Source organism: Pteropus alecto, unplaced genomic scaffold (genome assembly GCF_000325575.1).
Source record: "Pteropus alecto unplaced genomic scaffold, ASM32557v1 scaffold95, whole genome shotgun sequence".
NCBI classification, from domain to species: domain Eukaryota; kingdom Metazoa; phylum Chordata; class Mammalia; order Chiroptera; family Pteropodidae; genus Pteropus; species Pteropus alecto.
In genome coordinates, this window is record NW_006441071.1 from 15,651,643 (window position 1) to 15,669,030 (window position 17,388).

Sequence of the window (17,388 nt, forward strand, 5' to 3'; positions counted from 1 at the left end):
AAAACAAAGGTGAGCCCTTTTTTGGCTTGGTATAGAATAATATAAAATAATCCAGTCTTTGTTGTTATTGTTGTTTTTTAACTGCATGTGCATTTCTACTTAAAAATATGTGAAATGTACTTCTACATATGTGTATTCAATACGTATACGATACACATGTGCAGTTTTATTATATATGTAATATATAATATATAATTCTTTGAATATTGAGAGAGAGAGAAAGAGAGAGAAACACACAAAATTGTTAAGTGGTTTTCTGAGGGAAGTGTGAGAGAACAAGGTAAAGAAGGAAAAGAGCATCTTTCCTTTTTTGACCTATTTAATTACAATTTGTCAATGACAACATATGAATTTTACCCATGAAGATATATACAAAGCTTTTCACAATGGTAATCTCTGGGTAGTGAGAATATAATTTTTTCATGTTTGTATTATCTAGTTGTATTAGTTATTTGTTGCTATATAACAATATCGCCACAAACTCAGTAGCTTAAAACAACACACATTCATTATCTCACAGTTTCTGTAGGTCAGTAGTCTAGGCACAGTTTAGCCGTGTCTACTGCAAGGCTGCAATCAAGATGATGACTGGGGCAGTGGCCTCACATGGTTGTTAGGAGTACTCAGTTTCTCATGGGTTGTCAGACTGAAGGCCTTAGTTTCTTGGGGGTTGTCAGCCAGAGGCCACCCTCAGTTCCTTGCCATGTTGGTCTTCCCAACATGATCCCCTGCTTTCTCAAAGCCTGCAAGTAAGGGAGCCTCCTTGCAAGACATATTTATACTCTTATGTAACATGATCACAGAAGTGACATCCTATCACCTTTGCCTAATTGTATGGGTAGAAGCAAGTCCCAGGTCTCACCTATGAGCAAGGATAGGGACAACACAAAAACGTGAACATTAGGAGGCTGAGATGATGGAGGAACCATAGTGTTTGTCTGCCACACTAAATTTCTGGTAATAATTTATAGTGCACATATAGTTCCTGTAATAATGTACTATTTTAAAAGTATACTGATTTCTAAAAATTTGAAAAACAACAGAGAAAAAGATTATTTATAATGACCCTAAAAGGTATTAATTTCTTTGTGAAAAGAATTTCTTAAGTTAGGCTCTGTTTTGATTATGCTTCCTAAAGTTGAAATGTGTTCAATAAAGCTAATAAGAAAGATAAGACCAATGTTTTGTTGTGTTTTATTTTACAAAAATACTCATGAAGCTTAACTTCAAATAGATGAGAGGTCACCAAGGATTAAAGAACATAGAAAATAATATTCATACCTATGGAGGCTTTGTCTAGAAGATGATGCCTCCTGTCCAGCTCATCAAGCCTTCGTGGGAAATGTCCTTAGAAAAACCAAGAGTTTCCCCTGAAACTGTCCTTTGCCTGGGGCCACAATGGAAGAAGACCTCAACCAGAATGTGGAGAACTCAGTTTCCAGCTTAACACAAATTATTTCTATAACATAGAGTAAAAAATATAACCTCTCCAGGTTTCCAAATTTGTATATTTAAGTGGGAATAAAAATAATATTTTCATCAGCTGATTGTTCAGGGGAAAATGGATGAGATAAATCAATCCACACCCATTTGGCTTTCTAGAAGTTTATTGTATAGAGTCTAGCCATATGGGCTTTCTTAATCCTCACAGTGGTTCATTTCTAAGATCTAACTCTGGATCCCAGAAGGGTTTTCCCATATATATTACCTATTGCCACTGCTACTTGGTTCGGGTTCTCATGTGGTTTAGTAAATACCTTCCAGAATGGCAATCCAGTTCACAAGGACCAACACTTTTTGGTCTTCTTAATTAACACAGCAGACCTCTGGACAGGGGCAGACACTGAGCCCAGCTAGGCCAATCAGTTTCTTGTGTTTAGGAATTTAGAAGTGGGACTTCAAGGGCAACTGATTGAAAAGACAGCCTCACCATTAGCGATCACCATTCTTGCTCCTCATCTCACTGGATTCCTGAGAAGAGAGGACTTAAGCACTGGGGCCATAGACTGACAGCCCACGCTTCTTCCCAAGTCTGTCCAACAGTTATTCTACTCCTTCTTTCATTTGTCCAGGAAGCATTCATTGGTCCATGATTTACAGGCACTTTATCTGATATTTCATTTAATCGTTGCAACATCACACCCATTTAGCTTCTAGAAGTTCCGTGGTCATTAGTCTAGAGGCAGTATTATTATCACCTATATTCTACAGATGTAGAAATTAAGGCTCAAAAAGGCAAGGTAACTTGCTCATAGTCTCAGCTGTAAAGGGAGAAACCAAGAGTCTAAGTTAGGTCTGTGATTACAGAGCTTCTGTATTTCCCCCTGGAGCAACGTGGTGCTTGTTCTCTCATCCCAGAGGATTGGGGTAGGTCTGAAATGGGTCATGTGGTGACAGTGTTAGCCATAGGGTGGTGGAAGGACTCCATCCTTCTTTGACACTACTGAGGACAGCGCAGTATCCAGATGTAGACAGAAGGTGGCAGAGACCACAGGACACACAGTACCTCTGGTTGGGCATGGTTCTTGCTTCTTGCTTCCTGCATTCTTTTAAATTAAGAAAAGGCTATGTACAACTATTAAATATATAGCCATATTAGAAATGTTTCATAATTTACTGCAAGAACCAGAAAGTGAATTGAAGAATTAAAAACAAATGTAGAGAGAAAAAAATGAGAGCAGTGATATATATCAATGCTGCAAAAGGCAAAGATTCACCTAAAAAATTTTTTTTTTTTTTTAGAATATAGTTGTTTAGACGAAACATTGCAAGAATTTCTTTGCAAAGGTCATTTTACACTTCATTAGTAAAAAGAAACATTCAGCAGAGCTGGAGTCAAGCTTTTGGTTTAGTGAAAAATGAGGGAGAGCCTGAAATTGCCAACCACAGAATGAAAAGCTGTGACAGTGAAATACCTTCTGCCCTAAAATTCAGAACCAGCAAGGAAAGTCAGTTTTGCCTATTTAGTCCCTTATTAAAATGATTAAATCTCTATATCAACTGGCTTCCCTCCAGATGGATAGTTATATTAGGAGTCTATTGTCCTGATAAATCCTGATTGTCTACTGATATATCCACCAATACGGATAAGACCATCCATTTCAACCCTTGTTGCGGGGAGGGCATGTTTCTCTGCATCATGCAGACACATTGCCATGGCAAAAAGACCAGCATTTGGTGTTCAGAAAAGAGAGAATCCAAGGAGCCTGAACTCTTTGTGGAACACACGGGGAAGAAGTTTTGAGTAATAAAGTAGGTGATATCATGGCTTACAGTTAAGAATCTCTGTGGCAGTTTGGTTTGGCTTAGTTGGAGAGTATGGGAGGAATGTGATGAGCTGAACCTAAATTACAGAGGAAACTGCATTATGTCAGATTAAAGAGGAAGTGAGGGGGGCATTGAGAAGCTTTAAATAGGGAATAATATGACCACACCGAAGCGGGGCAGGGCTGGTGGTGGAGAGCACAATCAGGACACTCTTGCAGCCAGCCAGTAGCAGTGGTGCCCTGAAATAAGGGACTAGCAATGGGAGAAGGGGATGGACACAAGAGCTATTAGGGAGGTGGAATTGGTAGCCTTGGTGACCACCTAGCTAGTGGGAGTTGATGATGTCATGCATGTGAAGTGCTTAGCTCAGCATCAGGTGCACGGGAAAAAACCAGCAACTATTGGCTGCTATTGTGTGGGAGGACAGGAGAGGGAGGGAGGGAGCATGACACACAAAGGAATGAGTCTTGGACATTCTACAGTGCAACCTGGAGCAGTGGTGGCATCAGTCAGTCCAACACTGAGAGGAACACAGGAGTGAATCAAGCTTGGTACCGCCTCACAGAGCAGATCCTAATTCCTGAGAGAATTTCCTTCCTCCTCACGCCCCTCAAAGACAAGTTGTAGATTGCTCAGAAAAACCTTCCCACTGTCCAATGGGCTTTTTTTCCTCCTATTTTTCCTATGAGAGCAGCTCGCCTGAATTCAGCACTGCAGTGGACAATCCAATCTGAATATGGACATCTACAGCTTAATCGGTCACCCACTGGCCCAGCTGTTGCCCATGGGGCAACTTGGAAGTCACTGTTTTTATGTGAGAACCTGTGTACTCTGGGGAGAGATGTCAGGGAGTGAAACTTGGAATGAAAAACAACCTGACCTCAAGAAAAAATAACCTTATGCTTAGCAGAATAGCTAACAATTCTTGGGTGGCTGTACGCATTTACAAAAAGGTCCGCAAGCATGATCTCATGTGATTTCTTCGTCACTTGCTTTTCCAAGTATGACAGGCTTGGAGAAAGCAGCTGTGGGTTCTCTTTGGCTCTAATTCCAGAAGTTTCTTTCTTCCTGGTCAACGAGGCACGTGACCTGACTATAACTAGGGCAGGGTGTTGTTCAGTGCCTGTGTGACTCTTCTGGAATTTGCACATTACTGGCAAGTGCTGTAGCCTGCGGTGCTGTAGCCTGCTGGGTTCCTCCTTTCATGGATTCTCTTGCCCTAGTTCTGGACTGGGCCTTAGGCTTCATTAGAACTCAAGGACTTTCATCCGTGAAGACTTCTGGGCAAGAAGGGGTATCACAGGAGTTACTTACAGAGCCAGGGTTGACAGGTGTTTTATTGAGTGCTAAAGAAGGGTTCTGGAACTGTAGTCTCCAACATGTGGCAGGAAAAAGTTCCCTCCGTTGACTGTATCACGCTGATTTCTGTGGTACCTTACTTCTGCTGTAGTCGTTGGTTAATACTGGTGGGTGAATAAGGTGGAAGGGAAGAAATCTAAAATGGCTAGACAGATAAAATAGCAATGCATTTGTGTAGTTTCTTGCTATTTTGGCAGTCTGCAACTTCCTTAAGGAAACGGCAGGAACCAGCAAAGGGGTCGCTTTGGAAGGGCACCTTGAAGGAGTCTTAACAAAGCTACAGCCCGATGTGCTGTGGCAGGTAAATAAGCTCTGTTCTTGTTGACTGATCAGCTGAAGTCCTTATGCTTATTGGCTGAAACCACAACCTAGAGAACTCAGACAGCCACATTACAAGGACGCGGAGTTCCTGGGGCTCAGACTTTCTAATAATACGTTGTCTCAGTGGTCCTTGGAAATTAAGTGTCCTCATTTGTTTTTCTGGAAACAGTAGACCTCCTTCCTATTTCCCCACTCCTTAGGGTGGGAATGATTTCCTCATCACTCGCTTTTCCAAGTATAACTGGTTTGGAGAAAGCAGCTATGGATTCTCTTTGGCTTTTGTTCTAGAAGGTTCTGTCTTCCTAGTCAATAAGTCACACGGCCTAAATATAACCGAGGAAGAGTAGCTGGGTGCTTGTGTGACTCTTCTGGGGCCTGCAGATGACTGGCCTAATCCTAACCGCAGTGGCTGTGGTGGCCTAGAGTGCGAGGCTCCGTGGCACATGGAAAACTGAATAATTGTACTTTCAGTAGAAAGGGCATCCCCAGAATCAGATTTCTGTATCTTTAACTGAGAAGAGTCTAGAATGTTTTAGGGAATCGATTCTGGTCCTTAAGGATTTTCATTCGCCCTGCAGATCCTAGATGATTCTGGTCAGGGTTGGAGACTGTCCCACAAGACCCATGCAGTCTGGGGCATGGTTACCATTTCTGTTTCACTTTATGGAAAGCTTTGGCAATAAATAGTGGTGATGGTCACTCAACATGTGAATGTACTAATTGCCACCTAATTGTACATTTAAAAATAGTTAAAATGACAAACTTCATGATATATATATATATATATACACACACACACACATATACATATTACCACAATATATATATATATTACCACAATAAAAAAAATTAAATATAATGAGAAGTCAAAAGAGGAGAAATAAACTAACTTTGAAAAAAAAGGTGCTTGCTATAAACTTTGAAACTTTTTTAGTCATGAGGCTATAAATATGGATTACCAGAAGAGAAAAATAAGCAGGTGGTGACATTATCTTGAAAGTCCTTTGCAGTTCCAGCCTGCGAGGGGGTAACCATTCCTTCTCCTTTAGCCCTTTCTTGCCCTTTGTTTCCTTCTTGACATGGCCTGAGAGGACTCTTCCCAGCCTTTGTCCCCTCTGCCCACAGCTTTCCCTTCCCATCTTTGGTTCCACATGCCCCTTCCTTTCTCAGGTGCCTGATGTTCTTTATTATATGTGTTTGTTTGTTAACTATGTCATTATCTCTCAAGAACAGAGATTGTATCTTCTGCTTTTGTGCTCCCCCCAAGTCCCTAACTCAGAATGAGGCCAAATGGATGTTCGAAGATGATCCTGCTCAGTATTTTTTGCCATGAGGGACCACACTACAAAGGACCTAGTTGCATCATGTTCTGGATCTGGGTTTTGCAAATTTTTCAAGCTTCTTTTTTAAATTTCTACTCCACCCACGCAACAAATCCATCTAATTTTGTGACCCAGCGTGCTCACGCACAGTTTCATGTAATGACACTTAGCATTACTATATGTGATACAACCTGAGATTTCTGATTTATTTGGTTTTTTAAAATGCATGTAGTTACATTGACATTGAAATCCATGACTTCCTGTATAAAAAAATGGTAATTTGGACTGGCTCATGCTTGGGTGTGTCCACTGCTGGTCACTAGGGGGAGCTGATAGGTCAGGCTGCACAGAGGAATCAAGTGAACTGGCTTAGAGGAACTGGGGAAAGCATTCTCAGTGTGAGAGAGACCTCAGGATGTCCATGCAAGCTCCCACACCCCTCAACAAGGCCTTTGGCGAGGGAACAGCAGTGCTCATTCAGTTTACTTGAAGAAACATCTCTTTAGTTGATTAGGTCTAATGAACTTTTCCTGGTTCACTCTCTCCTGGGAGAACCATTTAGCTGTAATGGTGTGTGCTGGTTGTTAGATTTTTGGCTCAGTACTCAGACCCTCTTTCCCCTGAAGCAGCACAGAACTCATTTATTTTTGCACAACCGCCCTTCAGACGTGTGACCGATCGCTTTGAGACCTACTGTGAATATCTTGTAGAATCTGCCTCACTGTACAAAGAAAACTCTGCTCTGTGCCAGGTACCCTCCTCTCAACCTCAGTAAATGAGGCTGGTTCTGCTTGCTATTTTGGTTCTGTGGGGAGCTGGGTCCCTAGAAGGAAACTGGAGCAGCAGCCGGCGTGGCCCTGGTGATCTTGAAACTCATGCACAGAGGAAATTTCCATGGCATGGAAAGCCAGGTGTGATGAGGACACCCTGGTCTGCCCTGGGCTCTCTCCCTGAAGCAAATGTGAGAAGTCGTTTATCTTAGCTCCAGAGTCCGTCTGCAGGGAGAAGCCACAGGCCACCTCAGCCTTCCTCTGAGAGCACAAGGAGGATCAGGCCACAGGCTGATTAACCACATCATCATCAATGCTTCACCAGCTGCTGGACAATTACCATAGTTCTTATCCCTGCTCTTCCTATTGGCTCCACCTGTTCTCCTACAAGGATGTTTCTCAGGCTTGGCTAACATGATGACTGCAGTCTGCTCCACCTTTCCAGTGGGACCCAGGAATATGAGCCTCTGTATTTTGAGTTTTCAGTAGACAGCTTATATCCAGAACAAGCCAGAAGGGTTACGATATCCTCAGGCAATGAGGAATCCTTTCACTTCATCAGCAAGTGGTAAAGCACTCCTCTCTGCCCACTCCCCCGCCCCAACCTCAGCATTCACACCTCCCAGCACGGCACAAACAATGTCCAGGCTTCATGTGATCCGTTTAGGCTGGGATCAGCTATCAAGGGGTTAGAGTTAACCCCAACCTCAGCATTCACACCCCAACCTCAGCATTCACACCTCACAAGCAATGTCCAGGCTCCATGTGATCCATTTAGGCTGGGATCAGCTATCAAGGGGTTAGAGTTAGCCGTTCAATAACTGCCGGGAGGCTGAGCTACACTGAGTTGTAAACACTGTCTCAGAGCAATCTCATGGACGAGAATTCAGAAATGACCATGGAGCCTCTCCCTTTGGGCCACAGGAGGTAGCCATGGCCTGCAGTAAAAATCATGCTCTCTAGCTAAGAGCTTGGGGGGATTCTTACACTACTCATGCCAGTGCCCTTTTTGATTCTGTCAGTAGGAAGCCAAGGCTGGGGCCATCAAATTCCCCTGCTGCTCTCTAGTGGAGGCTCCCCAGGGAGAACAGTCCAGAGAAATCTAACTCCTCCCTCAGCAGGACTCACGTGATCCTCCTAGAAAATAGCATTTGAAACTCGCTCCCAAGACTCTAATGATAACCCTCTTCTCTTCCAGCTGCTTTTGGGCTACTACCCCCCTAATTTCCAAGCTACCATTTTCTGTCTAGTGCTTAAGTTCAGCGTCACTGGGTGCTTTGTGGCAGGTAATTCTAGGTAGGGGCTCCATCATGGTACTGATTATAGCATGGCTGAGAACTTGCATATAAGGCGTCCACCACGGAAAAGTCTCTGCAAACATTAGCCTACAGGAGGATGTAACTATCTCCACCCTTTCTCATAGGTATTTAAGGGGGTTAATGGAAGTATGGCTCTTGAGCAACCCCCAAATCCTGGCTAGAACTACTATTGAGGGAGGATCTCCCTCTCATAGGTTTATTGCATTTTATGGCTCCAAATCCTTGACTTTTGTTTATAGCCAAATGTGGCTTTGCAGTTCTTCTTGCTAAGAAGGCAGGATTTGTTTCCCAATCTCTTTGAATCCTGGCTGGCCTTGTGAATTGCCTGGGCCAACAGAATGCAATGGAGATGATGAGATGCCAGTTCTGAGACAAAACCTCGAGAAACCTTGTCCACTTGTTCTTCTTGTATCTTTGTGAAGGCTGTGAGAACGTGCTTAGGCTACTTAGCGGCAAGATCAGAGTCATGTGGAATAGAGCTGAATCGCCTCAGCTGCCTGATTAAAGCCAACCTAGAACCGCTGATAGCAGCAAGTGAGACTGGCCAAGGTCAGCAGAGCCACCTCACTGACCACCCAGACGGGCAAACAATAAATATTTATTGTTGTATGTCACTGAGGCTTTAAGGTCTGCGTGTTACACAGCATTACTATGGCCACACATAATTGACACACCCACTTAGAAATAGAGAATGATGTATCCTTTGAAGAAACAATTAGAAGTGGCTTTCACCTTCAAACAAAATGAGCCCCTGCAGATCACTTCTTCATTTGCATTGTCCAGAGCTGACAGCTAAATATCTTTCACTGGTCTTCAACTCTAGATGTATTTAATATCATGGTAGAAACTAGAGAATGAGCACAAGAATTGAAAAGTTATTTTTTATTAGGCATCACAGGTGTGAGAAGCAAAGCCAAGAAAAGCAATGCCTAACTTATAATATCTCCACTAACTTTGGATAATACAGGACTTCCCTACCCAGATGGGATAGGTTATTTGCACTAGTTAATATTCCTCACATTGGCATGTGGGTAAAACTCTGTACAAGTATAGATCAGTGTACGTACAGATCATTAAAGGTCATCTTTATAAGATTTACTGGAGCGTAATTGCACTGTTTGGCTTCCCTAATTTCAATGAGGATTAGAGGCACAGATAAGAATCTGGCAAAACAAACTCATAAATCCAAGTCTGTCGTGCTCTGGCAATTGTAGAATTATTGACCTCCCAAGCTGGAGTCCCTAAACTCTGACACACAAAAGTAAATAAAAGTACTGTTTTACCTTTTTAAATATGACACAGACCAGAACATACAGCAGGGTTTTTAAGATAGGCACCAAGCTTCTGGCTATTTGGTTATATATTTATTTGGTCATATGTCCTGACAATGATTGAATGAAGCAAGCGGAAGAATTTCATTAATGTTCTTTGGTCATTCAAGGCCTGCCATCAATCAGTGTCAGCGAGTGTAAATTCTGAAAGTGAGTTTTGTCTCTGAGATTAATTTATAGGTGGGGAAGGATATAAACAAGTTGCCTCTAGTTTTCCAGTGAAACACTGATTTCTCCTCTCCTTACTTATCTCAATTCAGCCTCTGAGCCCAGAGCTATAGACATACACTATGTGCCTTTAGGCAGGAGATCCCTCAGGTGGATTCTTGGTCCCATGGGCCCGTGGCCTTCCCTCACAGATGCCTCTGTTTCTCGGACCTTGGCGTGAGCATCCAGAATGACCGCTATCCTGGCTCTGTGAAGGGAGACCATTGTGTGCCTCTGCTCGATGGCAGAATAATAACACAGAGATGGAATTCAGAGGCAGCAGCTGGAAGGATGGCAATGCAGCACACCATCTCCTCGCTGCCTCGCTGTGGTTTCAGGAGGCAGAGATTTTTAAATGAGCATTCATGAGGGAGCGAGCCAACACAAAGAGAGACTCACTGAGATTAGCATAAATAAAGATTTCTTTCTAAGTGTAATATGTGGCTCATTTTTCTTACATGACTGCTGTGATTCAAGTCAAGTCCTCTGGCCAAATTCTAAAACTCAATTCTGGGTAAATACGGGATTTATAAACACTTGACATATTATACAAGCTGTACAAAGAAAGATTTGCCATTAAACAATTGCATCTTTGTAAAATTCAGTTTTTAAATTGGGGAGCAAAAGGTCCACAGGAAACAGGCTAACTGTAAGCCTTAGTCACTAGAAACTAGAAACAAAAACTAGAAACAAAAAAAAACACCACCACGAAGATGAAAGAATACAGACACCAAGGATGTCTATCCAACAGGTACTTGTGGTTGAGATAAGGGAAAGTCTACTTATCACACTCCTTCCTCTTGAGCAGTGGTTCTCAAAGTGTGGTCTCCAGACCAGCAACGTCAGCATCACACCTGGAAACTTGTTGCAAATGCCAATTCTTGGGCCTCTTCCCAGACTGACTGAATTAGAAACTCTGGAGTTTCTGATTCAGCAATCTGTGTGATCACAGATTCTGATGTATGCTCAAATTTGAGAATTTCAAGTTTATAATATACAATCTGCCTCACAAAGTACATAGGAAATCGTTTTCCTTCCCAAAGAGATTTAGTCCTTAGTGCCTTAATGCATCTATGTAATGAATTACCTTCTCTCCTGTCCATCTAGGATGGTATTGATACACCCTACCATCCCTGGGAAAATTAAGAAAAGTGTCATTCAAATACTTTTCTGTGTTCTGGGATTGAATCTCTAGTGCTAGTGTCCTTACTGTCCACAAATCATCTACTAAGCCACTTGGTGGAAGTGACACTCACTTCCTAGAGCCAACTTCTATATCAACGAAGAAAACCTAAGATACAATGTGGTAACAAATCACTTGCAAACTTCCCTAACTTAACAAAATAAAGGTTTATTTCTTGCTGTGTTATAATAACACAGGTCAGCTAGGGAGCTCTACTTCAGGCACTCAGGAACCCAGGCTGATAGAATGTCCATCTCAACATCTGCTCCTATGATTGCCATGCTAGGGGAAGGGGACATGGTGACCTGCACACTGCTTTTTAAAGCTCCCAGCTGGAATCGACACGAGTTACTTCCACTAATGTTTCATTGGCAAAGCAAGTCACATGGCCAAAACTATTTTCAAAAGTAGGTGGGTAGTACCCGGAAAAAGAACTGGAGTATCTGAGAACAGCTGAACAACTACTATTCAAGGTAACGCCTGGGCTACGATACCCATCGTGTGCAAAGCTGTGTATTAACATTTAAGAAATGGCAGGGCCCAATTCCAAGTTTTACATTCACTATATCTTTGTTCCTATTGACTTTCAAATCAACAAAATCTACACCTTCCCCCCAAGAAGGTCTTTTTTGATCAAACTTTTTCACTTTTTAAAGAAAAAACAAACAAACTGAAGTTAATATACACACATAAAAGTGCACAAATCCTGAGTATACAGGCTGATGAATTATCACAAAATGAACATAACAGAGTAGCTACCTCAAGGCTAAGAAATGGATCACTATCAGGCACTCGCTGGCCCCCTTAGGTTCCCTCTTAGTCACCTTCTCCTCCCTCCTATTGGTAACTCTCCTGACTTCCAAACCCATACCTCAATCATTTCTTTACACTCGTTCATTTGACTGGTATGTATCGGCCAGTCACCGGAACTTCTCAGTCCTGGCGGGTGATGTTATGAAGCCGAGCATGAAAGATGATCTTGATGGGCTTCCTGTCAGAAGCCTGGCTTTTCCACAGGGAAATGGAGGTGGGGAGGGACTGTGGGGGATGGGGGTGGGATGGTGACAATATACATTGGACAGGGTCGGGTCATGAGCCCTCTGAACTCTCAGGGATTCAACCAAATTAATGAATATTATTTTTATTACCCGTTTATTTAAACACATTCAATATTTCATAACAGAGCAGATAAGCCAGAATCTCTTCACTGCCTGACAGATGAGAAATAAGTGGCCCTCCCAGCTGGCACTTGGTCTCCTATAGCCAATCTTTACGTAGCATTGAGCTGCCTGACACCACAGGCAGCAAAGCACCTCCTGCCCACTTGCAAGTCAGGTGTTTTCTGTTCCTCCCCATCAGATAGCCTCACCCTTTTATGTGGGTCTAGCGCTGGATTAACTGGATCTTTATGAGTTGGGGAATGAGGAACAAGTGTAAATTTTATTTTGGCCCAATATAAGATTGGCATTTGGTCTCAAGAATATTCCTATTCAGCTTCCATTATCTGAAAATTAGGATATAGTTTCCATTTCCTTGCCTATTAAAACATCAAAGGTCTTCATGGAGAGGCAGCAGGCAGCTGGTTTCCTAAAATGCCAGCTCCTCCCCAAATGTCCTGAAAATTAGACATATCTGTACAAGAGTGTACCCATAAAACATGGTGTTTTGCTTTCCAGCATCTCTACAGACTCCCTCCCAAAATTCAGGCTAGGTGTCTTGGGACATCATTAGAAATGCTGACTAGCTCTATTTTTCATATTTAAAGAGCTGACTGTGACTTCCCAATTCCTCCCCATAGGAAATGGGCAGTGACTTTGGTGGGGAGCTAGTGTGAGTGTGTGCAGCTCTGGAATGCTGTGGCCAAGGATTCAGCCACATCCTTCTGTGATCATCCTCAGCAAAATGTGCTTTAAATATATTTTTATAATCAGCTGGCTTCTAAATTATAGCCATACTGAATAAGAACAGAATAAACATATGATTAGTAATTTCTTTATGGCAGAAAATAGGATTAAATAGTCTCTGGCTAAGGCTCAAGGCTTAAAAGAATGTACTTTCAGAAAAAAAAAAAAAAAGAAAAGGAAAAAAAAGAAAATTATCTTCATTCCTAAGCCAAAGCAATGGGTCATGGCCTTTTTTCCTGTGCAGGAACAGTCCTGCTTCACAAGGAAGTGAGAAAAAAAAAAGATTAACTTAGGAAAAATACTCCAAGAGTTGTCTGCCTGCTCAACCATTGTCACTCAAGTATTAAGCCCCACTTCCTCCTGTCCCCATAAGGAAAAAAAAAAAAAATGGACTCGTGGCAGCCATGGTACCTGGCTTCCTAGAAATAACTACTTCAGGAGATGCAGAAATGCCACTGAGTATAGACCGGGGATACTCCTTAATGACACAGATTCTCAGACCTTAAGAACCAGAATCTGCAGGGTGGGGCCCAGAATTTGCATTTTTGCCAGCTCCTCCAGGAAATTTACGCATGCTGTGAAGGGAAAAGCTCACACAAAAGTATCAAAAAATAAAAGTATTGCTGCTTATAGTAGTAGGCTTTCCCCAAAAGGACCTATGAGGATTTAAAGAAGGATTATGGTTGGTGTACTCATTATTTCTTTTGAGGGAAAAATTAGTTTTCTTACCCAATTCTGTTTGCAAGTGTTACTACGTATTTGTAGTATTTCAGTGTTACATAAGTCAGGGATAAAACTGTTTTCATTGGAATATCAGTTAACTTACAGGTAAGGACCCAACATTTCATTTATTTTGGGGACTAATGCTAGATAGTGTGTTCCAGGTTAACTTTCTCCAGTATCAAGGCTCCCTCCTCTGTGGTAAGCCTAAGGTATGGTCCAGTCATAATGGTGGAAGGACAAGTTGTCAGATTTACTTTCTTAACATTAAAGTTGTGGTCGCTTTGGTAGCACATATACTTAAAAAAAGTTAACATTAAAGTCTCAAAGTTCCCACTGCTCTATTCTTTTTGTCTTGGGGTGGATTCTGGCCTTTAGCTTCTTAATTTCCAGGGCAAGGGTTTGGAAAAGTGGCTCTCTGTCACTTAAAGGTTTAACCTTCTCTTCACTGAAAATGGAAAATAAATTAGGAGTCTCCGGCCCTCTATCAGCCTCCCTTGGGGACCTTTAGAGACTTGTGCCTCAATAAATTTAGCTGTACCAATGGGGAGAATCAGGCTGGTTTATATAGTGTGCCTAGATCCCAAGATAAAAAGCATTCAAAGTGCCCAGTGTTAGCAGAGCAAACAAGACACAAGACAGGCTAGGTTACCCAGAAGTTAGATGTGAATTAAATAATATCTCACTACATGATAAAACAATCACTCATTTTCTTTTGCAAAATTTAGCGCAAGAAATCTGAAATGAAGTACGCAGATGTAGGAATTCATTTTCGCATGCACCAACAGTATTAAAGTCTTTCTCAAATGCAACAAAGAAAATTCCCAGGACCACAAACCACCTGAGGTACAGCCCTCCTTGCTCGAAAGGCATGCATGCCATTAAGGGGCAGAAAACTCACAGCCCCGTTTTTCTTCAAACACACTCTTCTGCTTTAAGTTATTGTACTATTTCAGATCTGAAGGAACTTAGGCTCAAATAATTATCCAAACCAAAATTTAGCCCAAATCCCAGAGTTATCAGATATGTCCTGGGGAGAGAGGCACTTATGACTTCAGATAGTTGTGACCTCACTTTCACAGTTGATGAAAGAGGATGACTCTTCTGTCCAAGAGGCTCCTGGATTGTACTGGAACATCTGTTACCACCACGAGTTGGCCTAAATTCCCAGCACTGCTTTTCACGGCTCTTCCAAAATTCTCCTCTAAAAGATGCAAACCCCTGAGCCCGTGAAACAGGTTTTCCAGTGCAAGGATTGTGATGACACATACCTGTTGGAAAAATCTAGTCTCTGTCCTTTTTCTCAAAGTCAATAATGAATGAATTAATAAAAGAAAGGAAGGAAAGGAAGAAAGGAAAAAAAAGCTTAAGAAAAGGCTCAATGAGAAACTTCTGGTCAAGATGGCAGGGTAAGTAAATGCTGTGCTTGACTCCTCTCAAAACCACATCAAAACTGCAACTAAAGAGCAACCATCATTGAGAATCACCTGAAGTATAGCTGAACAGAAGTCCTACAACTAAGGATAAACAAAGCCACATGGAGACTGGTAGGAGGGACAGAGATGTGGAATGGACTGGTCCCATACGACATGTGGTCATTAAAAATCAAGAGGGATATATCCCTGGTGGAGTTACCCACTGGAGAGTGAGGGGTCCCAGCCCCACCCTAGCCCAGGGTTCCAGTGCTGAGGAGAGAAGTCCCCGTAATTTCTGGCTATAAAAACCAGTAGATTGAAGCTGAGTGAAATGGAGGGCAACTGGACTCTCAGTCGCACCTCTTAAAGGGCCCATGCATGGACTTACTGGCTCATGGACTGACTTGATCTGAGCTCCAGTGCTGGGGCAGCAGCTCGACGCCAGGGACACACAGAAAGAAATTGAATTGTCTGGCTTCAGGGTGAGGGCGGGAGGGGCAGCTTTCTCCCAGGCAGAAGCCTTTGTTTCTTTGTTGAGCTGCTGAGCCCTCCCCCACGCACCCTGTGTGCACACGCAGGTGCAGGTGGACACCAGATCTGAGTCTTCATCAACCTGGTTAACAACATTTGCCCCACCTCTGGTGATTCCGAGACCCCGCCCCACCTAATTTTCAGGCCCACCCAGAAAAGTGGCTTTTACATACATAAGGCCTACTTGGCTCATGCTATGGACTTTCCCAAAATCTCTTAAAGGTTCACTAAACTCAAACAGGGAACATCTGGCCTCGGTGTGCCCCGTACCGCTTGCTAAGCAGCCCTAAGCCCAGCACTAGAGGCAGCCAGCCTCAGTTCTCAGCTTAGCCTCTCCCAGATACTTCCAAGCTCAGCACAAGTGGCAACCATCTGCAGATCACTTTGTAACTCATACTGAGTGGCCGCAGACAGGGCAAAGGTAGCTGTTGATTTTGGCCTGCAATAGAGCCCCTCTCCAGAGGACCCAGGACCAACATATCTGATGACCAGCTTTAGACCACAGCAGAGCACCACCCAACCATCTCCACAAATGGCACACCCAAAAGGGCAGACTCAGCAGGCACCAGAGCTCTGATAAAGTAAATCCTGCTCCACAGGGTCAACACCTGTACAACAGCTTCTACATTGCAGTCATCTCCAGTCCTTATAACCTATCAGCCCGAGAGTCAATCCTTTCCACTGACATGCAAACAGCAACCAAGGCTCAACTGCAATAGGAGAGCATATACAACTCGCACAGGGGACACACCTGGAGCACCTGGCTCAGGTGATCAGGGAGACTGAGCCATTGGGCCCCACAGGACACCTACTATGTAAGGCCACTCTATTAAGACTGGGAGACACAGCAGCTCTACCTAATACATAGATGTAAACACAGGGAGACGGCCAAATGGGGAGATAAAAAACATGTCCTAAATGAAAGAACAAAGCTCCAGAAAAAATAACTAAATGAAATGCAGACAATCTACCAGATGTAGAGCTCAAAACACTGGTTATAAGGATGCTCAATGATCTCAGTGAAAACTTCAAGAAAGAGAAAGTAATCACAAAAATGGAGATAGGAAACAAATAGGACCCAGTGGGAAATGAAGAACATAATAACTGAAATGAAGAATACATTACAAGGAATCAAAAGATTAGATGAAGCAGAGGATCAAATCAGCAATTTGGAGGATAAGGTAGCAGAAAACACCCAATCAGAACAGCAACAAGAAAAAAGAATCCAAAAAAAATGAGGATAGCTTAAGGGGCCTCTGGGACGTCAAGTGTACCAACGTTTGCATCATAGGGGCACCAGAAGAGAACAAGGAATTGAAAACCTATTTGAAATGTACCAACGTTTGCATCATAGGGGTACCAGAAGAGAACAAGGAATTGAAAACCTATTTGAAGAAATAATGATGGAAAATTTCCCTAACCAGGCAAAGGAAACAGATACACAAGCCCAGGAAACACAGAGAGTCCTAAACAAAAGGAACTCAAAGAAGCCCCCACTAAGACATCATAATTAAAATGCCAAAAATTAGGGACAAAGAAAGAATATGCAGCAAAAGAAAAGCAGTTAGTTACTTACAAGGTTGCTCACATAAGACTGCTGATTTCTCAACAGAAACTTTGCAGGCCAGAAGGGACTGTCACAAAATATTCAAAGTGATAAAAAGCGAGGACCTACAATCAAGATTACTCTACCCAATAAAGCTATCCAAGGACAGATAAAGAGATTCCCAGACAAGAAA